The 21837-nt window shown below is 51.0% G+C and overlaps 1 protein-coding gene and 1 long non-coding RNA gene across 3 annotated transcripts in view; one reads left to right on the forward strand and one right to left on the reverse strand.

Annotated features, from left to right (window-relative positions):
- Positions 1 to 2043: 2043 nt before the first annotated feature.
- Positions 2044 to 6432, reverse strand: LOC140629010 (uncharacterized). Its single transcript, XR_012026885.1, has 3 exons — positions 6232 to 6432; positions 4405 to 4562; positions 2044 to 2216 (listed from the first exon to the last, which is right to left on the reverse strand). It is a non-coding gene; the product is annotated as an uncharacterized lncRNA (long non-coding RNA).
- A 6350-nt stretch (positions 6433 to 12782) lies between these two features.
- LOC140629083 (F-box-like/WD repeat-containing protein TBL1X) overlaps positions 12783 to 21837 on the forward strand; it is a 212219-nt gene continuing 203164 nt past the window's right edge. The window contains exon 1 of one of the 2 annotated variants that reach the window (XM_072818500.1): positions 12783 to 12928. The gene's annotated coding sequence lies outside the window, so the exon portion shown is untranslated. Of the gene's footprint in view, positions 12929 to 14555; positions 14685 to 21837 lie in introns of those variants that run through there. The other variant, XM_072818499.1, reaches the window with a different exon arrangement.

Here is a 21837-nt window from a genome sequence, read left to right on the forward strand (position 1 = left end):
CCCTGGCCAAGGACAGGACCAGGGTCAGGGAGCCCGCGGGACAGTGAGCGGGAGCCACTGAGCAACGGGTGCATTCATTACCCCACCCCGCCTCCTCTTCCAGTCCCTGGAAGTGACACACGCCCAACGTCATCAGGGGCTGGGAGAGGCAACAAGGAGCTGCGGCCACTGGTGCGGGCGGCGGGCCCGGGGCATCGAGCTGCTCGCACCCTGGCTGCGGGGAAGCCCTCCTGCGCCTGCGGAGGAGCCCGGGTGGCCACGGCGTGGCACCCCAGGAGACCACCGTGCTCGGGCGACAGCGTGTGGAGAGGACAAGAGACCCCACTCCAAGTCAGAGCTCTGCCTTCCTCATTTTTATTTTTATTTTTATTTTTATTTTTATTTTTATTTTTATTTTTTTCTTCCTCATTTTTAAATGCTATTTGGGGAGGGGGGGTACTAGGGGCTCCCAAACAGGACAATTTTGTCCGCCTCCACCAGGGACCCTGGTCACTGAATGGAAACACTTCGCGAGGAGGGGACGCGATTGGCACGCATGGGCTCGAGGCCGGGCCTGCTGCTCAGCGCCCTGCCAAGCACAGGAGGCCCCCCAGCAAAGGATGACCTCCAGATATAAGGAGGGTTGTGCTGACAGGGAGGAAACCCTAGGCCTCGAAGCGTGTCCCAGGGGGCAGCATGGGCGTCACCTCGGAGCTGGCGAGAAGTGCCGTCTGGGGCCCACCTCAGCCCCACACCCCTGCAGCTGGACCCCGGCTCCCAGGTGGCAGGGCAGGGGGTGGGCTGACCACACAGAGCAGCACGGGGCCTGGACGTGGGGCGCCCCGACACACCCTGGGCACGGGGCAAGCCTTCCTCCAAAAACATGACAAGTCACAAGAAGGGAACCTTGATGTTCTCCTCCCACTGTTTCTACCTGAGGCCTCCTCAACTCCCATCCTTGCCGCCCGCCTTCCCCTCATGTCCTCTGTCCGCCGGGTGTGGGGTGGGTTTTTAACAGCTTCACTGACCTATAATTCACATACCGTCGAACTCATCCCTGCAGAGTGGACACTTCAGGGGGTTTGTGCCTTTGCCGGGGTGTGCAAGCACCATCCGGCTGCTGGGCATTCTCACTTCGAAAGGAAACGCGCTGCCCATCAGCGGCGCTCCACGGTCCCCGCTGGCCCGGCCCCTGGCAACCACTAATCTGCTTTCTGTGGCTGAGGATTTGCCTGTTCTGGACATTCCATATGCTACAGGCGGGGTTGTGGAACCCCCGAGACTCACACACGGGAGCCCTAATTCTCAGCACCTCAGAACGTAACCGAATTTGTACATAAGGTCTTTAAAGAGCTGATTAAGGTGAAATGAGGTCAGGGGGATGGGCCCTGAGCCCATCGGGCCGGTGTCCTTGCAAGAAGAGGAGATTAAGACGCAGACACACACAGAGGGATGACCACGTGAGGACACTGCGAGGAGGTGGTGTCAGCATGCCAAAGAGACAGGCCTCAGGAGGATCTGGCCCTGCTCACACGCTGAGTTTGAATTCCAGCTTCCAGAACCGAGAGAGAATCCACTTCTGTTGTTCAAGTCGCCGGGTCTGTGGTGCTTTGTTCTGAGAGCCCTAGCAGACTAACACGTGGTATAAATAGAATCGTCCAGCTCGCAGCTTCCCTGCCTGGCCTTCTCTCATTTTCCATCTGGTGGCCACCCCTCCTCCACCCCGTTCTATCCCTCACTGTCCTCCCTTCCCCCTCTCTCTTGGGGGCTCATCAACTTTCTTCTTTGGAAAAGCTCTAGTTCCTGGCCACTACTGCCAACCAATCCCAACGGATGCGGATGTCCTGGGGACAGCCTTTGGACAAGCCTCAACTATTGTTGAGGCAGAACCAAGATGCTAAGTTGATTTTTAAGATGTAAGTTTATACATGATCTGAACCTAGCGACTCAGAAACATTAGTTGTGGCATTTGCGAACTCATTTATCTACCACTCTCATTTTTTAGCATTGAAGATGATTTATTTCTAGTTCTTCTTATAAATGACTTGATATTTTCACCCACAATATTTTGGATTATATTCAAGGCATATCATGAGCATTTTCATGCAATTTACTGTTGCAAATAAAGAAATCACATTCCTTGGTTTGTAGCTGCAGTAGGATTTGTGATCCTGTGTTTATATATCTGATAAATTCAAGGCAATTCTTGGATCTGGATAAAGCAGTCAGGATTCAGCCTGAGAAAAAAACAACAAAAAATACATGCTAAGAGATTTATTGCAAGGAATGGGCTTGTGCCATTGTTGGGGATGGCTAGGCATGCCTGAAATCTGTAGGGCACGCACTTAGGAGGGGCAGGCTAGAATTCTCTCAGAAATTCAGTGAAACTGCTGTCCCCTGGAGAAATTTCTTCATTTTTGGGAAATCTCAACCCTGCTCTGCAGGCCTCTTAGTTGATTGCATGAGGCCCACATCGATTACTCAGGATAATTTCCCCTGCTTTAAGTCAACTGATTATGGACCTTAATCACATCTAGAAAACACCTCCATGGCAACATTTAGATTAGTGTTTGTAGTGGGTTGAATTGTGTCCCCTCCAAAAAATCCTAACCCTTGACTTTATTTGGAAAAAGGGCCTTTGCAGATGGAATCAAGTTAAAATGAGGCCATACTGGATTAGGGGAAATCTTACATCCAATGACTGGTAATCTCTTAGGGAAAAGAGGCAGAGATTTGGGTACACACACACGCGCGCGTATACACAGGAAGAAAAAAATCCATGTGAAGATAGTGGCAGAGATCAGAATGAGGCAACTGTAAGCTTAGGAACACCATGCATTCATTGCTGGCTACCACCAACAGCTGGAAGAAGAAAAGAAGGATGCTTGGGGTTCCTGGGTGGCTTAGGTGGCTGAGCATCCAACACTTGACTATGGCTCAGGTCGTGATCTCACACTCATGAGTTTGATTTTCACAATGGGCTGTGCACTGGATGTGGAGCCTACAAAAAGGAAGAAGAAGAAGAAGAAGAAGAAGAAGAAGAAGAAGAAGAAGAAGAAGAAGAAGAAAAAGAAGAAGAAGAAGGAGGGGGAGGAGGAGGAGGAGGAGGAGGAGGAGGAGGAGGAGGAGGAAGAAAAGAAGGATTCTGTCCTAGAGCTGTCAATGGGAATGCTGTCCTCCTGACATCTTGATTTCAGGTTTCTGGCCTCCAGAACTGTGAGAAAGTAAATTTGTGCTGTTTAAGCCACCCGGTTTGTGGTCTTGTGTTACAGCAACCCTACTAAATGGACACAGTGTTTGAGTAAATAAGTGTGGACTTAGCTTCGCCAAGTGGACATGTCAAAGGACCATGACATCTGCCTTCCCTTCCCATCCCTCTAGTCTCACCACCTGTCCTCCGCTGAGCTCATATTCCAGTGAGCAGAAAAGACAACATGAACAAATGAACAAGAACACTTGAGTATGTTGGCCCATGAGACACGTGATGGAGATGGAGGGGGCGGCCCGCATCCCAACAGAACCTTTAGTACCCTGATGGGCCAGGAAGAGGCAGGGCAAGGAGCAAACCCTGCAGGAGAAACAGCAGGTGTAGGAGTCAGGCACAAACAGGAGACATTTCCAGAACAGCATGGCCCAGGGCGGCGGTGGGATGGCAGTGTGGACGTAAGTGCAGGCAATGTCAGAAGAGCGGTTCTCCCACCACTTACTAATGTTTATTTTTTCTCTAAGTACACAAGAAATCCATGTGTGTATATGTCTTCTGTCTATACGGCTTGAATTATTTTATACACACAGTTTTCCTGATCCCTGCCCAAGACCCGTTCTCTCTCCCCACTCTTCACAGAGATTCTCAAGTGACATCATTCTCAATTTCTTAAAAAATGTAATTGTGTGTCTGTGATGATACAAAAATGTTTTACATCTAAAGATAATGCTCTCAGGTCAACTGAAAGCATTGTAATGTGTTTAAGCAAAATTTTAAATTTTATTTTATTTTATTATTTTTTAAAAAGATTTTATTTATTCACTCATGAGAGACACACAGAGAGAGAGAGAGAGAGAGGGGCAGAGACACAGGCAGAGGGAGAAGCAGGCTCCATGCAGGGAGTCCGACGTGGGACTCGATCCCGGGTCTCCAGGATCACACCATGGGCTGAAGGCAGTGCTAAACCGCTGAGCCACCCGGACTGCCCAAATTTTTAAATTTTAGAGCAGTTTTAGAGTTATGGAAAGCTAGGGCCGAGAGTTCTGTTTACCCTTCACTCAGTTCCCCTACTGACAACGCCTCACCTCCCCATGGTTTACAGTCAACCGCGCTCCAATGCTATTGCCCAGACTCCAGACTCTATCTGCATCTCCCTGGGCTTTCCCCTAATGTCCCTTTTTCTGACTCATGTCACACCCAGGATACCACATTACACTTACTCATCATGACTCCATAGGCTCCTCTGGGCTGTGAGAGGCTCTCGTCCTTCCTTGTGTTTGATGACCTTGACAGTTTTGAGGAATGTGGGTCGAGGCGTTTTGTAGACCGTCCTTCGGTTTGAGTTTGTCTAATGTTTTTCGAGGATGAGATGGAGCTGCTGGGTTTTTGGACAGTCTTAAGTTTTTATTTACATTTTTTTACATATACAATGCCTCCGTAAACATTAAGATCTCTTAAAACCAGAACTGCATGTGTAGTGCGGGAGCTGTCCTGCCTACTTTTGTCCTCTTTGTATAAAACCACAGCAAGCTTGGGGAGGTGCAGCCATCATTTCATATTCTTAGCTCACATATGAAACCTTCCCATTTTCGACTTTTACCATTCTGGGTAGAACTTTAGCATCTAAAAATTCAAACCACCTTGGGATTATCTACTCATTTGGAAAAGCTATTTTAGTCATCCAAGGGGATCTCTGCACAGGCAAACTACCCTTTGGGGAGCATACGTTTTGTTTTTCCATTCCAGAAAGCATTCCTTACTTCCGAGCTCTTAGGCTCTGCTCAGACAGTTCCTGGGAAAGCCTCTGTCTGGTCATAGTAAGCCCCTGGCCGGAGCACGGATGGCCATGTGCTGGTGGGGGCTGCCGGGAGTGGGGGGGAGTTTTATCTGAGAGACTTATTTATAGAAATGTGACTCATTCTCATTATTATCTCAAAAGTACATTAAAATGATCACTCCTTTCCACACTCCCTTAGGGACATTTGAAGAATTTTACATGACATATTTCTGATCTTATCAAGCGGCTATGATCTAGTCAAAATAACAACAAACAAAAAGACATATCCGTATGCAGGTACTGCAGGAAAGCCCCGTGCTGTCATTTCATTGAGATTTTATAGTGTTTTCCTCCAATTCTGGATTTTCTTTCTTCCTTTTTTTTTTTTTTTTTTTTTTTGGTTTCTGAAGTCGATTTTATTGAGGTGTAATGTGAGTATAGTCAAGCCCACCTTCCAGAGTCCAGGCCTATGAGCTCTGGCCAACATTTGCAATGACGTAAGCAGCACCCAAATCAAGTGAACAGCTTGGTCACTGCCCCCACCACAGACACACAAAACTGCCCCTTAGCCCTCTGTAGTCGATGTCTTCCCTGACCCCTGACCCCAGCAAATAATCATCTCAGTAGTTTTGCCTATTGTAGAGAGCCAAGTGCTGTAAATGGCATCAGGGGGACCGTTGGCCTTTGAGACTGGCCTCACCGTGCGGCACATCCACGTGCAGCGTGCGGCCGGAGCCCGTGTCCTGCTGGGGCCCGTTAGCGCTCCAGGGTACGCGTGTGCTCGGTTCCTTGATCCGATCCTCCATCCCAGGACATCTGGGTTGTTGCCAGCTTCTGGCCACTCTGAATAAAGCTATTTGTAGACACATTTTTGCGTAAACCTACGTTTTCCTCTCTCGGGTTTGTACCCAGGAGGGGGTGGCTGCGGTATATGCGATGCGCGCAGGACACACGTCTGATCTTATCAGGTGGCTGTTCGTTTTGTAAAAACAACATCAAAAAGACTTGATGGCAAAGGCAGTGGAGAGAAGGCAAACGTTCCACCTCCACTCGGTTTCACCTGTGCTTTTCTTGAAACTGCTGGGGTTCCTTTGTCGCTGCGGTGTTGTGCTTCTCGACGTGGGAGAGGAGTTTTGTGCGGCAACTATTTATAAAGCCGGCCTCTCTGGCAGGCTTGTTCTCTCCAGCCAGCTTTAAACACTCCAGGCAGAAGCAGAAACAAAGGGAGGGGGGAAAAAGCACATAATTTCTTATAACAAAATATTCTTACCGAAAGAGAAGGGGAGGAAGGACGGCCCGTGGGAAATGATAATCTCCTGTTAGCTCGTCGCTCCGATGCCCGCGTATTATTTGGGCAGAATTGGAGCTCTCGCCTGTCCTGTGCACTTTGAGGAGACCTGGGCCGTGTTTTCCGTCACTGTTTTGGGTGTTGCTGGGTGGGTGGACTGTGAAATTATTCACTGATTCACAGGCAACGGGGTTAATGTTAGAAAGACCATGGGTTTTGGAGTCATTTGAGGGATTTGAGTTGGCTTTGCCTCTTTTTTTTTTCTGAATTTTATTTATTTATTTGAGAGTCCCTTGAGAGAAGCAGGCTCAGGGACTCTGCAGAGGTGACTGACTGGAGAAGCTTGCCATGGAGAGATTGTGATGGCAGCCAGGGGTCGGCCCGATCGCATCACCAGGAGGACGTCTGCGACTGGAAGAGGGAGACCGAATGGCAGGTGGCAGTTGTGCGATGTCAAGAGGACAACACCTGCAGGAGGTGCCACGGGATGTGGGCTCTGGATGCTGGGAAAGGCAGGGACACACGGCTGTCCCCCGGACCTCCAGGAGGCCACCACCCTGCCACCACCTTGGTATTAGTTAGCGCTGTGGTGCCCAGGGGGACTTGGGGCCTCCACAGTGGTCAGATCACACGTTGGTTTGAAGCCACCAGGTGTGCGGTAATTTGTTGCAGCAGCGATTGGAAACTGGTACAGCCACTAACCGGGGACTCAACTTGCAACCTCTGTAAAATGGATATGATCCTAATTGTATCTCCGCACCCATTTCCTAGGTTGTTATGATGATCGGTGAGGTCATCTTGAAAACGTTTAAAAGCTGTGAGAAAACTCTGTTACATAGAAAAAAAATGTGGAGTTCCTATAGTCTCGGTTCTTCCTTTGCCCACCACCGTGTACGCCTATCAGGGTAACATTTAATTTTGCTGAGTCTTTTCTGATGACCTTTCGTCTCCCCAAGTGGATGGCTGTGCCCTAGCCGCAGGCACTTATGCTCTTCTAGAATACATCAACATCACTAACAGGATGAGGCTGGTCCCTAAACACAATCTGTGCTTGTTTTCTACCACGATTGTCCTTGTCTTTTTTCTTAAATTAAAAGTGCTTTTTTTTTTTTTTTTTTTTTTTAAGCATGGATACCAACAGGGCTTGAACCCACGACCCTGAGATCCTGACCTGAGCCGAAATCAAGAGTCAGATATTTAGCCAACTGAGCCACCCAGACGCCCCCCTAAAAAGTGCCTCTTAATTTAACGTATTCTGAAAAATCTGTTGAAAAAAAAAAAAAAACAACACTAGAGTGAGGATTAAAAATCTTCATAGGGAAAAGTTAACAAGTTATGTGAAGAACCTTGACTCATTCGGTCTCTCAGAAACAAGGGTCAACAAACTTTCTGGAACCTGCCAGACAGTCGGTGTTATTCATGCTTCGTGGGCCACAGGGTATGTAGCAGCCACTTAACGCTGCCATCAGGGCGCTGGAAGCAGTAAAGGGTTGGGCGTTCTTGTGTTGCAATGGAACTTGATTCATGGGCACTGAAATTCAAATTTCAGATAATTTTCACATGTCACCAGGTATCATTCTTCTATGGATCCAGCCCTCCCCCCACCCCCACCCCACCCGCCATCCTTTAGAAAAGGTATCCTTAGCTTGTGGGCTGTCCAGACAAGGTATAGGAGCTGTCATCTGCCAACTCCTGTTGTAAATCAGATGCTCCATCAGGGCAGGGAGCTTCAGCTCCCTGGGGAACTCCTCCTTTCCACGCTTGGTGCCACGTGCCCGGCCGGTCAGATCCGGGTCCCCGGGGAGGGGTCCGTGGTGGCGGCATGAGGAGTCCTGGCAAGGGGAAGGGCAATAGAGGACCAAGGGTTCCAGCTGACACCTTCTCCCTGGACAGGAAGATCCCAAGGATGGATGTCCGGGGCCTGTGATCGCACACGGGCAGGGACTTGGCCACATTAGGATAGGAGCTCTAATCACTAACTGAAATTCAGCGTTTCAGACGACTGTGACTATATTGCTCTCAGATGAATGACAGCAGCATTAGCAGTATCTTTAATTTGTTACCAATTTGTCACCAAGAGAAGTCTGATGTATTTTTAGAGCAGGTTACAGTTGAAGCAGATTTGGTTTATACTCATCACTATTTTGAAATGACAGAAGTTATTAGAGCCACTTCTAGAGCTTACTGTTGGAAGTATTGGGAAAGAAGCAGCACGTGCATGACTGTATTAGAACTCTAAAAAATATTTGATGACTGTATTTTAACAGAATTGGGCCTCTCTGTAATCCTATGCAATATTTTATGTATTTTATGCATTTAGAAACAATATTCACTGAATGACTTAAGAAGGTATAAGGGGGGATCCCTGGGTGGCTCAGCGGTTTGGCGCCTGCCTTTGGCCCGGGGCGCGATCCTGGAGTCCCGGGATCAAGTCCCATGTCGGGCTCCCGGCATGGAGCCTGCTTCTCCCTCCTCCTGTGTCTCTGCCTCTCTCTCTCTCTCTATGTCTATCATAAATAAATAAATGAATCTTTAAAAAAAAAAAAAAGAAGGTATAAGGCATAGAAATGGTTACAAACCCCCTTCCCTTGAACCTTTAACCTCTTAGGTTCTGTCTTCTCCTCTGAATTTTGGAGATAAAAACCCCTGCCCTGCAGCGTTACTGGGAGAATCAGATCCGATATCCTGCATGAACACCCCCTACCAAATGCAAGGTGTTCTCAGTATTCAAATGATGTGAACTGAATGTGACATCCCAAATGGAAAAAAAAAAAAAAAGCAACAACTCCCATGCATTAGTCTCCTAGAGCTGGCATAACAAAGCACCGCAGCCTGGGTAGTTGAAAAAGAAATTTATTTTCTCACAATCCTGGATGCTAGGAGCTCAATAGCAAGGTGTCTGTCGGATTGGTTTCTCCTGGGGCCTCTTTCTTTGGCATGTAGAGGCTGTCTTCTCTTAGTGTCCTCACATGGTCTTGCCTGTGTGTCTGTGTCCTAATCAAGTTTTCTTACAAGGACACCAGTCACATTGCATAAGGGCTCTCCCCTAATGACTGCATTCAACTTATTTACCACTTTAGAGGCTGTATCTCCTAGTTGGGTCATATTCTAAGGGAGTGGGGTCTAGTGCTTCCACATAGGATTTTTTTTTTTTTGGCTGGGAGGAAGACGCAAAATTCACCCCATACCATCATATTAAAAAAAAGACTGGTGCCTATCCAGATCAAGAGGAACAGAGGAGTCTGTCATCACATCCACGGCAGGTGAGGGACCTCTTTGTCCTCTCTCCTGTTCACTTCTGGTAACAACTCATGTGCGACCACCTGCCACCACCAGCTCCTTTCATAGTTTGTTTTCAGTCTCTCTAAGGAAAATTGGAAGCAAACCCCAGAGCAAAGAAAGGTCCGAGGTCGTTACATAAAGTTGGAAAGCACACATACCCAACAACCCCTGCCCCGCTCCCTTTTTCATAAGCAAAGATCGTGGTGGGCACTTACTCAAAGTTAAGGCATGCTCTGTGAACGTCAAGGAAGGCTCATTGTGACATCCAGCGTGTCAGTCTCGGAATCTCAGGGCTTTCTGAAGGGGCCACTCATGGAAACAAATCTTGGCCTATGTGTTAGGAATCTTTGAAAGTCAGATGAGCCTAGGGGATACTGGTACTGGAGTCAATAAAAACTGGACATTAAGTCTCGTAAGGAGTTTGATACCTCGTCCTACTCTTTTATTTTTTAAGGTTTTATTTATTTGAGAGAGGGAGAGTGGGAGAGCACAAGTAGCGGGAGTGATAGAGGGAGAGGGGGGAAAGCAGACTCCCTGAGGAGCAAGGAGCCCATCAGAGGGCTTGATCATGAAACTCGGGATCATGACCAGAGCCAAAGGCAGATGCCCAACCGACTGAGCCACCCAAGGTGCCCCCAGAATTTTTGTTTTAAAGAACAGTTTTAGATCTACAAAACAATTTAGGGTGAGTGCAGAATTCCCATAGTGTCTGCCTCTCACATACAGTGCTAACATCTTTCCTCAGTGTGGGGGCATTTGTTACAATTAATGAATCAATATGGATAAAATCCATAATTTACATTAGAGTTCACTCTTCCTGTTGTGCAGTTCTAAGTGTTTGGACAAATGTACAATGTCGTGTATCTGCTGTTACAGTATCATTTGGAATAGTTTTATTGCTCTGAAAATGGCCTGTGCTCCAGCTGTCCATCACTCCTCTTCCATCCCCAGAACCCCTGGCATTTGCTGACCTTTTTAGTTTTGCTTTCTTCAGAGCTTCACAGAGTTGGAAGCATTTAGCATAGAGCCTTTTCAGATGAGTGTCTTTCCCTTAGTGACGTGCATTTAAAGTTCCTCCATGTCTTTTCAGGGCTTGATAGCTCATTCCTGTTTATTGCTGAATAGTATCCCGTTGTAGGGGTGTGCCCCACTTTCTCCATTCACCTCCTGAGGGGCATCTAGGCTGCTTTCCATGTACAGCCATTATGAGTAAAGTCATGATAAACACCCCCCTGCGGGGTTTGTGTAGACACAAGTCTTCAACTTAGTTGAGTAAATATGTGGGAGCACAATTGCTGGATTATACGGTAAGACTGTGTCTAGCATTTGGAAAAATGCTAAACTGTCTTCTGAAGTGGTCACACCATCTTGTATTCCATGGGCAATGTATGTTGGTCTGCATCCTGTTAGCATTTGGTGTTGTCACTGGGGAGGGAGGGCGGCTGTTTTAATAGATGTGAGATGGTATTTTGTTCTATTTACTTACTTTTTAAAGTTTAAGTAACCTCCACACCTGGTGTGGGGCTCAAACTCACAACCTTGAGATCAAGAATCACACGCTCCTCGGCTCCTCCTACTGAGCCAGCCAGGTGCCCCAGTATTTTGTTTTAATGTGCAGCTTCCTAGTGATATATGATGTTCAACATCTTTTCATATGCTTATTTGCCACTTGAGTATCTCTTCCAGGAAGTATTTCCAGATCTGTTGCCCGTTTTTAAAATTAGGTTGCTTTCTTATTGAGCTTTAAAAATTCTCTGTAAATTTTGGATACAACCCTTAATCAGATATGGATTTTGCAAATATTGTCTCCCAGGCTGTGGCTTGTCTTTTCATTCTCTCAATGGGGTCTTTTGCAGAGTAGATGTTTTTAATTTTGATGTTCAACCTAATAGTTTTTTCTTTAATGGATCATGCTTTGGGGGCTGTATGTAAAAACTCACTGCTAAACCCAAGGTCATCTAGATTTTCTCCTATGTTACCTTCTGGAAGATTTATAGTGTTGCCTTTTTACATTTAGACTTATGATTCATTTTGAGTCAGTTTTTGCGAAAAGCACAAGGTCTATAGCTAGAATATGGTGGTTTTTTCTTTTTTTCTTTTTTTTTTTTTTTGCATATGGAGGTCCAATTGTTCTAGAGAACCATTCATTAAAAAGGATATTCTTTCTCCATTAAAATGCCTTTGCATTTAATTTCGTCAAATTAGTTGAGTATATTTGCGTGGGCTCCTCCTGCCTTTTAATTAAAATTTTGGCTACTGTTTAGGGGGAAATACTGATAGCATTTGTTGCAAGCAGGCTCTTGTCAGCTCCCTCCAGCCAGGAAAACCAAAAATAATTGTTTGGCATATAGATAGATCCTGAGCCGCGGATGCCGGTGGAAATCATCGCTGCTCACACTCTCCCTATTAACCTTTAGCTTTTTTCACAATGCAATAGCTCCTTTCCTGCTCTGCTCTATTTCCTGTTTCCCTTGTTTTCTCCCACTTCATAAGACACACACTTTTGAGAGATCTGCAAAACACATGAGATAAAAGAGTCTAATTTACCACCTACCTACCACTCATCTAGCATTTCAGAAAGAGGAAATTTCAGTGACATCATGATAAAGGTAGGCGGTGTATTTTCCTGTCTGGGGTCTTACAGACAGGAAGAGGGGGCCTAGGATAAGCCAGGCTCCCTACTTATGGAAGACCTTTGGGATTGTTGGGACATTACCCAAGAGACAGGATGGATTCTGAGCTCGCTGGCTCACACTGCTACACCAAAGGCCAGCTGTCAGAATCGGCCACACACCGGTGGTCACAGTTGGGAGCGAGGATTCCCACCCCTTTCCTATCCTTTCAATGATTGGCACCTGCCGAGTCATCAAAAGGTCCAGAGAGGCTTTTCACCGAGCTCAGCTCCGAATTTCCAAGCGGCTAACGACCGGCAGGGCTGGCCAGCCCGAGGGCCAGTTTGGGCTGCGCGGCTACTCGAGAGTGTGCGGTAGCCGAGGGCCGCGTCCCCGTAAAGCCGAGAGCTGTAATGATGTCAACTTGTTATTTACTTTCCAAATCTGAATGACTGAGCAAGGCGAAAGGAGAATCAATCAACCACAATGTGACCCTACAGGCGGAAAAAACGCAGCGCTCCCACCAGCAGGCGGTGGGGGAAGGGAAGCACGTGTAACTCGGGCAGGGTTGCATCATGAGCTTGCTCGGGCTTTCTATTGCACCCTTGGTTTTTCGATTGCATGTAATACCTCAGCATCAGTCCGCACAAGCCCAGGGAGCCGGGGAGCATCGAAGGGCAGGCTCCAGGGAAGGCCCCACCACGTCCTTTTGGGGGGCCCTTGAATGGCAACTGATACATAATAAGACACAATCTATTCTGCTGATTCACAATTATGGAGACTGTGTAAGTGTGTATTTTTTATTGATGTGCTCTAATAATGGTGTAGCAACAGTCGTTTTACATCATTGACGTTTTACAGCAGTATTTGGCCGGCTGAGGTCTAGGTCCGCCTTTTTGATGGAGGACCAGCCCCTTAAAAACTCACCTCGGGCCCCTCCTCCCCCCAACAACCTGAACAACAAATGGTCCAGTGTCCCAGAAGGAGCAAGTGAGGTTACAGTTTAAAATGCTGAGTGTACTGGGCTCTGAGCGCAAAGCTCATTAGACACCGAAGGGAGGGGCAGAGTTATCTTCAAATATTCAACAAAGCAGACGCCCCAGTGTGGGGTGGTGGGCGCGGTGCGGGTTTAATGGAATTAAGGCCGCGAGCGGCGGGCAGGGGTCTCCCAGCCGCGGGGTGGAGGGAGCTCTGGGGCCTTGGGTGCGCTGGGCTGGGCCGAGTAAGCCATTGCAACAGAAAACCCTTCGCGGAGCCAGGGGGTGGGGTGCGGTGGGGTGGGGTGGGGTGGGGGGCGGGAGTGAGGAGGCCCGAGAGCCCCGGGCCCCCAGCTCCAGCGCCCCCGCCCTGCCCCGGAGCTCCGCTCCTGGCTTCCCCCTCTGTGTGTCTTTTCTCCGAGTTTCTTTCTCCCCAAGCATTTCTGGCTCTTTCCGGGAGGTGTTTTGCAAAGGTCGAGGCTCCGCCTGAGCCCCCAGCCTCTTGGGAGGGGGGGACGAGGCCTTGGGGGGCCCTCCGAGCCGCGCCTTTTGAGGGAGGTGCACCCTCGGGCAGCTTGCAGGGGGTGGTTAGGGCAGCGGGGCAGCTGCTTTTGGAGGTGGGGGAGGGTAGGACTCTAGCAGTGGTTCGGGTTTCCCTTCCCCCCTCCCCCCCCGGAAACCGCGGGGGTGGTGGCCCGGGTTCCTGTCCCCTCCAGGCAGTGGGGGAAAAGGTTGGGTTTGGGACTAGGACTGCGGGGGGGCGGGTAGGCCGGGTCCCTTTCGTCCCCCTGCAGGCCACGGGGTGGGGGAGGGAGAGGCCCGGGCTCCCCTCACCCACACTAGGCGGGGTGGGGGTGGGGTGCCGAGGACCGAGCCTGGGGTGGGGGGCCGTGCAGGGTCGCAGGCCCCCGCCCCCCAGCAGTAGGGCGGGGGCTGGGTTAGCACGCGGGCCCCCCCAGGCCGCGCGGACTGCGCCCCTCCCCCCGCCGTGGGGGAGGGGCAGGCGGGGACGGGCCCCCCCAGGGCGCCGGGGCGGGGCGGCGCGGACGCGGGTTCCCCTCCCCCCGGCCGTGGGGGAGGGGCCGGGCTGGGGGTTGGGGCGCCGTCCCGCCCTCCGTGCCAGGCGGCCCCCCTGGCAGCCCTCCCGGCCGGGGTCGGCGCGCCGCCGGCCCCCCCGCCCCGCCCGGAGGTCACTGCCCGTGCCGGTCCCTCCCGCCGTCCCGCCCTCTCCCGCCGCCGCCGCCGCCGCTCCCGCCCCAGCCCCCCCCACTCGGCTCTCGGGAGCGAGGAGCCGCCAGCGCCCCCGCCCCGCCGCCGCCGCCGCCGCCGCCGCCGCCGCCGCAGCGCCCTCGGCCGCCATTCGGCACCCGAAACTTTCCAGCGCCCGCGCGTCTCGGGGACTCGCGGCGGCGGGGCGGGGGCGGCCCGGGGGCGGCGCGAGGCTGCTCCGGGCGCCGGGCCCTCCTCGGCCGCGGCACGGGCACGGCCGGGGCTCGGCGGCGGCCGGCGGCAGCGAGGCCGGGAGCGCGGCGGCGCCGCCACAAGTTGCGCGGCGGGCGGCGAGGTGAGTGCGCGGGGCGCGGGCGCGGGCGCGGGGCGCGGGCGGGGGGCGCAAACTTCGGCGGCGGGGGGGTGGGGGGTGGGGGGCGCATGCACGCCCCGCCCGCGCCGCGGGGCTCCGCGCGGCTCCGCGGGGCTCCGTGGGGGCTCCTTCGGGCTCCGCCGGGCTCCTTCGGGCTCCGCGGGGCCGGGTCCCCAAGTGTCCCCGCGGCGGGGCCGGGGTGCGGCGCGCTCCCTGCAGGCGGGACAATGCCCCGGGGCGGCCGCTCCCCGAAGTGCGGGCGCGCGGGGCCGCGGGGGCCGCTAAGTTTGGGGAAGCGCTCGGCCGGCGCCCGGGGTCCCTTTGTCTGGCGCTCCCGGGGCCGCGGGATCCCCGTGGGGGAGGGGCGCCCCATTCATCGGCGGGCGCCGGCCAGCCGGCCCGGGACCGGGGAGCGCGGCGGCGGCAGTGGCGGCGGCGGCGGCGCGGGCCCGGCGGCTGCTCAGTTCGCAGACGCAGAAACTGTCAAGGAAGTCGGGAGCTGCCGGCCCGAGCGCGGGGCCCGGCCCAGGGCGACGTGTGTGTGTTGGGGGGCGCCCCGGCGAGGCGGGGTCTGCAGAGCGCGGCCTGCCGGGGGTGCAGACCTGTTGCTCGGCGCCTGGGGTGGGGGCGCATCCCCACCGGGAGGGGGCGGGGCGCGGCTGGCGGCGGCGACCCGGGGGCGCTGGAGGCCCGCCCGCGCGAGCAGGGCCTGCGCTTCACGTGCGTCGCCGAGCGCGCGGTCGCTCAGGCCTCGGCTCCCACTCCCCGCGCGGCCTGGCATTTTCCGACCCACTGCATTGCAAATTCCACAAAGTTAGCGGTGCTCCCCCCCCCCGCACCCCGCACCCCCCCCCCCCGCCAGTCGGTGCTGCTGTGCAGCAGAACCCACAAACACACACCTCCCCCTCCCACCCTCCCATTGCATCTGCAACTGTTTGTGCTCTGTATTGTCACATGGGGCTTGACCCGACTTTTCTGGATGTTTTTCTCTTCTGATGAGTCGCCGGAGCCCCTGCTTTAACCTGGAAGGGGAGTGGCGGGACCCTAAGGGGGTGGAGAAGTGGGGGCGGGGGAGCTAGGGAGAGCCCTGCTAAGGTCCCAAGTGGGGGCTTCCGGGTAGCAAATGGCTCTTCACCGTTTTACAAAAAGTTTACAACTACTCATTTCTAGAAAAGAGGCGGTGGGGGATGGGGGACCAGAATGTGGAGTATGGCCCAATGAAGACGTTAGGATGACACTTTCATTTTAGAAGATGGTAATGTCTCAGGTGTGCTGCAGATTCTCCTGGAAAAACGCACAGCTGGATAACTAATCCAGGGATAAAAGTTGAACTTCGTCACTTGACCCACTTATTAAAATGGCCCTTAAGGGGATTCCAGCCCTTAACACACACCTGTGGGACAAAAATTAGGATTTTAGGTGTTTGAGTTGCTAGTGTGCGCTGCAGGGCAAGGATCCCTGGATCCTGTGGGGTTGGCTTCTCTTTTTGCTTTTATAGAGAGCTTAATCAGTCCAGTAATTATCAACAACACCCCCATTTACATTTCCCAAACCTCACTCCTCCTGAATGTTTGAAGGTTTCCCTGGGCTGGGTAGGGATGGTGCCGGAGTCATGTGGCGGTTGGTCTTGATCTCATCTTCACTTGTGGGAGCTTTGGGCTCCTCATCTGTGCGATGGCATCTGGAATTTCCCTGAACGGCCTGTCAGGAGGGGCTCAGTGGTTCTAGGGCTTGCAGAGAGGTGGACAGAGCCCTGGAATCCAACTCCGTCTGGACACATAATGCTTGGCTACAAACCCAGCCTTTGTCCCTATTTGGCCTGAACTAGTGAAAGGGCCCACCCTCTTGCGCTCCACTGCTGCAGCTTTTCTGAGTGTCATTTCTATATGTGTAAAAAGAAGAAAAGGAAAATTGAAATCGTGGTACTCACTGTGTATTGTGAGGAAACGTGAAGGAACACGTGTGTACGTTTTCTGAAAACTATAAAGCTGCTTATAAATTTTAGAGTTGCTATTGTGCACGTCGAATAATTGTCTTCACGTTATTTGAATGCCATGCACTGAGGATTTTACAGGCACTTCATGCCCTGTGCCAGCAATGATTATTTCCATTCTGCTGCAGAGAACTGACTTGCAAACATACAGTGGAGGGAGGCTTATCTGATTCCTGAAGCCCGGGTTTTAGGCTTGGTGTTCCTGTTTTCATGCCTACCTAGCATGACTGCTCACATTTGGACATTAAAGCTCTTTATTTATTTATTTAAAGCTCTTTGAATTACATACACACGCCCATGAAGAGAATCTATATTGAGGTGTGTGTACGGATGCAGCCCCAGCTCCCTGGGATCAAGAGACCTTGACCGTAGCAGAGGAATGGCTTTTACAGCTTCATTGTCCAATATGGTAGCCAGTAGCCACATGTGAACATTGAGATTCAAATTAATTTACACTCAATAAAATTAACAATTCTGTTTTTTCAGTCCCTGTAGCCAGAATTCACATACACAATAGATGCCTGTGTCTAGTGGCCACCATATTAGTACAGTTCTGCGGAGAAAGTTCTGTTTCAAGGGTGCTACTTTATAGTTAATGCAGTGAGATATTAATAAAACGGAGTTTGTGTACTCCTTTGTGGAGGAAGGGGAGAAGGTATAAAAGTTTGAAAATAATTAACAGGTAAACCTTTAAAAAAAAAAAAAAAAGACCCATTTCAGCCAGTGATTGACCCAGGAAAGTGATTTCAGCAAATGGATTTTTTTTTTTACTTAAGATTTATTTATTTATTCATGAGAGACAGAGAGGCAGGGACACGGGCAGAGGGAGAAGCAGGCTCCCTGTGGGGAGCTCAGGGTGGGACTCACAGCCTGAGGCAGACACTCAACCACTGAGCCACCCAGGCGTCCCCTCCCCCCTTTTTTCTTTTTCTTTCTTTTTTTAAAAGTAGGCTCCCTGCCCAGTGCGGAGCTTGAGCTGACCACCCTGAGATCAAGAGTCACATGCTCTACTGGCTGAGCCAGCTCGCCCCGAGTGAATGGATTCTTAACCTGAAATTAAGAGCTATGGTTTTGGATTGAGGTGCTTTGGATCAGTTTTGAAATAGAAAAGCGGAACTCCAAGCCAAAGCACCTCCCTGAGTGTTTAACGTTGACTGAGGCAGGTGGCATCTCTGCATCAGTTTCCCCATCAGAAAAGGCAGAGAGCCCTTAGCGAGTCCCCGAGGTGGCCCAACTAGGCAGATCTTGGTGAGCATCGCCTGGGATGCTTGGGAGCCCAGGGTGTCCCCGTCAGCGCGGCCCTTTGTGAGTGATTGCGGGTGTGACCATGTGGGGTGCGTTTAGCCCTGGCTTGTGGCTACCACGGGCTTTCGGCACCCTCCACCCCTTTGTAGTTTAAGTCTTGTTTTGAGGTTCAGTCTCTTGAGGTCAGAATCTTCTGTATTAAAAAGACTGATAGGGAATCTTTCCAACAAAGTGAGATTTCAAAGTATGTTTTTTAAAAAATGGCTCAGTGCTAGGTGTTTCCTGTACACCGGGTCCCTGAGTTAGGATGTTATTTTTATTACTTTGTTGATAATGTCCTATTCACAGTTCTTTGTATTTTTTATAGTAAGGGGTTCGAGATTTTTGTTTGTAGATGAGGATGGGGGAGGGGAAAACCCAAATTCATAACTGTCAGAGAGGTGGCTTCTCAGATCACCCTCTGCCATTTGTCCTCAGTTGCTGCTACTTCCCCAGCGCTCTGGTGTGACCTGTTGGCTTTTGGCTGAAGGTACTTATTAAATACCTGGGATGTCCTTGATGGTCTTCTAGAGGTGGGAGCGGGGGTCCCGCTCGCGGAGGTCCTCGGCGCCAGGACTTCAGGGTCCCCGTGACCTGTTGGGTCAGCCGTAGCCAGGGCTGCCCTAGCTGCTTCCTGCTGGGGCATCCCCGGCAGTGACATGCGACGTGCCACACTGAATGCCTGGCCTAGGTGACGGTCACAGTTGCTCTGGGTGTGAGATGGTGACGTCTCAACTGTGGTTTCCTGATACCTTGCCTTTGTCCCCTCTTTCCCACCCTTTAAAAGAAAATAATATGCAACATCCAATAAGCTGGTAACCATTCACCTCTAAAGACATTTAAAAAATAGTTCCTTTTTTTTTTTTTTTGAAGATATTTATTTATTCATAAGAGACACAGAGAGAGGCAGAGACACAGGCACAGGGAGAAGCAGGCTCCACGTAGGGAGCCCAGCGTGGGACTCGATCCCAGGTCTCCAGGATCACACCCTGGGCTGAAGGCAGGCGCCAAACCACTGAGCCACCCAGGGGTCCCTAAAAAATAGTTTCAATCAGGAAGCAAGACTAGAGTCGTTTTGTAAACGCCTTTTTTTTTTTTTTTCTTAAACTTGGACCAATAAACTCCCCCCACCCCCAGCTATTTTTAGTAGGAAGGAAGTAACTGCGTCCTGAGCGGAGGCTGGATGTGTTTCCCCTTGGGTCTTGCCCTCCTCGGCCCTTGCCTCCTCTCTGTCCTCTCCGCGGGGCTGGCCCAAGCGGCCTGCGCTTGGCCACATTGGCAAGATGAGACCCAACAAAGCCAAAATAAGAGCTGGATGTGGGAAGGGACTAGGAAAGTCAACATGTTTATGTAGGGCAGAGAGCCTGGTCTGAGAAAATGAGCTTCAGGCCTCAAGGGAAAAATTGGCTCCCCGGGGGGCTTCTTGACCGGGTGCGGGGAACCTGACCAAAGAGGGTTGTGTTCCTGTGCGGGCAGGTTCGCGGGGGCATCGCTGCTATGAAATGTTTGTTGATCCGCTGGGTGATCCAAGACGGAAGGAAGCCACCAAAAAGCCGGAATGGGGCAAATTTGAAGTGAATGCACGGGAGAAGAGATTTTTCAGTCTCGCGGAAGAAACCGGGTGCCACGGCGGGTGGGAACAGAGGTGGAGACGGGATGGCACGCAGGTTCCAGGGAGAGACGACTTCAGAGATGAGGGCCGGGGAGATGGTGGTTACGGCAGCTGGACTTGAGCCCCGCGCCCTAGAATCTGGCAGTCAACTCGGGGTTCTCCGAGAGGCCTGTTTTGCCCACTACGTAGTCCTCGCGGTAGCATCGAGAGACATTCGCAGTTGTCACAGCTCAGGGGAGGCGGATGGGGGTGCTCCTGGCGTCTAGGGGCTCTGTGGATGCTGCCAAATATGCATTACACAGGGTGGTCCCCAGCACAAAGAATGATCTGGACCCACGTGCCAGGGGTGTCCAGGTGGGGGAAACCAGCCGTGAGTCCGTCAGTTCACGATCGTGTGTGGGACGGACTCTGTGGCGGGAGGTCAAGGTCTGTGTTCTCGGGGTGCGCCGTCCTTAAGTTAGGGCTGGTTTATATACACGTGTGTATGTGTAGTTTTCTGAATCACCGTATGATGACGCTATCGGCTCTTTCAACGTAGAGTTCTATGAACGTCAGCACATGCATAGGTTTGTCTAACCAGCACCAAAACGGGGATACAGAACAAGTCCGTGGCCCCCAAAGTGTCTACAGTGCCGTCCCTCTGGCGCCCTGGAGTCACCCCCCCCCCAGCACTAACCGAGGAGCTGGCTGGGCTGCTGCACCCCCAGGTCCTGGTAGGTGCATTTCAAGTCCGGATCGGTGCCCCCACTCTCCCAGGACCCTCCTTTGTTGTTTCTCTCTGATGCCACGTGAACTTCACACTTTTGCACGCTTGAGCCTGTGCGTTTGACTCAGAACAGCAGGGTTTGCGCTGTGGGTTTCATCAAAAGCAAGGCGAAGAAAGCCTTACTGGTCCTTAATGGTATCTGTAAGCCATGGAGAAAGAATATCAGGTGTCTTGTTGGGGCTGCCAAAGATTTGCTCTTTTCTTATGCCAGTTAATTCTTGCTGCCAAATTAGTCGAAATGGGATGTTTTCTGATGCCCTTTCAGAGAAACGTTTCCCGCATCTTCCCATTGTACTCCCGGAAGACATTTAATATGTGAAACGTATCCGTAGGTTATAAAGTCCCGTCTTCGGTTTCAAAAACAGGACCCACGCGTTGAGGTGTGCAGTTTTGCCAGTGGGGTAATAAAACAAGCTAAAAACATAGAGTTGTATTTGCATTACTTTGTTGTAGGGAAAAAATGAATTTCTGTGTCTGTGCTTTTATGTAGCTGTTGACCTGCAATTTACTTTGGGCCATAATTTTACTTTTTGTGATCTAATAAGAACTGGCATGCTTTCTAGAGGAACTGACTTGGTCTTTTGGCATTTGGCTACTTTCGTCCTGCCCTGGGTGGTCCGCCTGCTTGTGTGAGGTCCTTTAAAACCACGTGTGTCCTCACGTGTGGAGTCAGAGGGTAGGTGAGCTGATCTTGGATTTTTCTATCTCTTGTGTGAGGGCTTTAATTTGGAAAAGGGATGCTATTTGATTGTTGGGTTGGTTTTGTTTGTTTTTAGGAACGGTTATGGCTTATATTAGTGAAAAGTTTAGAGAAACTGATGATTCTTTATGCCCATGCTTTGGCTATTACTTTACCCACTCTTAAAATAGGCACTGTTTAACTTAAGGTTGGTACGTTAGTTACATATTTTACTTAAAACATGCGCACACAAACACACACACAAAATGGCAATTCAGAAGACACTTTGCCCTGTTGGGTGCATCTGAATAATTTTTCCGACTGTTGTAGGTTCCCAGTCTCACCAGACTCTGTAAATTAAGCACAAACAATGCTACGGTACATTTCACAGTGTTTATTCGCGCAAAGGGCATCCTTTGAATTCCTGTGATCGCCTCCCCTCCCCCCACTACCTTGGTGGATGTAGCCTGAAGGCTGAAAAGAAAATGAGAGTTTTCTTCACTTGCTTCCCTGGAACCTGGAGTCTAGAATATGACCCTAAGTAGCCGGCACAGAGTACTTCCATTTCTGGAACACTTGCCAGCAACCCCCAGAGAGAATGCAGAGAGAGGTAGGAGGAGGTAGGAGGGCTTCCACCCTCCCAAGCCTGATTACCTTCCCACTTTCTAAGAAATTGAAAACTTTACTAAAGTCTCCTGAGAGCTAGGTCCCCAGACATCACCCATATTGGAGTGAGCTTAGGACACTGTTCCTTTCCAGAGCGCTTGGTTCCTTCCTTCGGTCGACTTGCTCGCCCATGGT

This window comes from Canis lupus, chromosome Y (assembly GCF_048164855.1).
Source record: "Canis lupus baileyi chromosome Y, mCanLup2.hap1, whole genome shotgun sequence".
NCBI classification, from domain to species: domain Eukaryota; kingdom Metazoa; phylum Chordata; class Mammalia; order Carnivora; family Canidae; genus Canis; species Canis lupus.